The following is a 1,588-nucleotide window of genomic DNA, read 5'->3' on the forward strand; positions in this document are numbered from 1 at the left end:
CAAATGGAAAGATCATGTTCTTCCTCTTGATGAACAGCTATTTTTATTTCTCTGGTGTCTGCATCTATCTGTCCTAGAATTTCCAGAGCTTCATCATTTAAACTGAAATCAACTTCATAGAGAATTTGCATTTAGTATTTAGAATTTCATTGACAACATCACAGTGGTATTTTTTTTCTTGATCCTAAATAAATATTACCATAAGCAATTTTTTAAAAGCTCTAGCAAGAAAATTTTTAAATGTTTACTTTTCACCAGTCTGTTCTGTCATGCTACTAATGATTTCAAAATCAACTGGATCAATGACAGCCAATGTGCATACTCTGTTATTCCTGATTGCTGAAACCCTATTCAAGATTATTGCCACTGTAGTGATGAACACCAGGCATTTCCACAAAGCTAAGCACTTGTTGGCCAGGATAACTAATTTCTCTTTGTCTTCTCTGATCATCTTCAGAGTCTGCTTGTAACCTAACGTATACTTTTCACTTTTCATAACAAGTCGGAGCCCAGAGTTGATCATCTCCTGAGATTTTCTTCATCTACTTGTGTCTGCCATCTTCCTGCCTTAGGTGTAAGGCAGTGCCCAACTAAGGACCATTGCCAAGATGACTGGGCAGCAAGAAAGGAAGCAGTTTCCACAGTGCAAAGTTCTTGCAGTAGAGCCAGGATACCAGGACTCTCAAATGATTTGTTGTGATGTATTTTCTAGATTTAAATAACAGAAATTTAATCGGAAACTTTATTGGCTAGCTTGGGCCAATAAAGTGGGGGTAAGAGATGTGGAGAGATATTATAACTGCCTAGTACATGCCACAGGGTATCCATTGAATATTGTTGAACCAGTACCCAAGGTCCTCAACAATAAATTCACAAACCTTATTCCTAGATAATTTTCATCCCCTGACTCAGATTTCCAGTCTTTATATTGCTCAGCTCCGTATCCCAAATCCTGAAATGGAATCTTGTTGGCCTGACTATCTGTTCCATACAGGGGTCAGTTTCTACCTGAGCTGACCTCTGCATCCTGAGGAGGGTTCTCAGAGATGAGGGCATCTCTGTAGGCCAGAGAGCTACTCCTAAACTGTGTTCCACCCTGACAGTTAACAATGTTAATTCTTTCCCTGACAGGTCTCAATATTACTTTTTTTCTTCTTCTTCTTAATATTCTACTTCTTTATTCATTCACCCACTCTATTCTTTAGTGATTGTCACATTCTATCCATAAGCAAATCATTCATTTTCTCCCTCTCTGTCCATATCTCAACTCTTTGAATTTAAATTAACTTTAAATTCTACATCCCAAAACTGTATTTCCTGCTGCCACTATTATTAGTGTATATAAGAAGTGTCAAACAATTCCAAATTATTAATGGTTCTCAAATCTTCAAGAGTTTCATATTTTAAATTAACATAGATATCCACATGGATTTTTTTCCTTGGAATTGCTCCCTTCAAATTCTATTACATTTTAATAATTCCAATTTTGACATAAATCACTATTATTCTCTGTTTAACATAGTGAATCTAACCTAGAACTTTTTTCTTTTCATAACTTTCTCATAATCTTCCTAATTAATACTAGTAA

General features: G+C 35.8%; 1 pseudogene; it reads right to left on the reverse strand.

Moving 5' to 3' along the window:
• Positions 1-244: 244 nt before the first annotated feature.
• On the reverse strand, positions 245-1,056 carry LOC107147976 (annotated as a pseudogene).
• Positions 1,057-1,588: the final 532 nt, after the last annotated feature.

The sequence above is a fragment of the Marmota marmota genome, unplaced genomic scaffold, assembly GCF_001458135.2.
Source record: "Marmota marmota marmota unplaced genomic scaffold, marMar, whole genome shotgun sequence".
Lineage (NCBI taxonomy): Eukaryota > Metazoa > Chordata > Mammalia > Rodentia > Sciuridae > Marmota > Marmota marmota.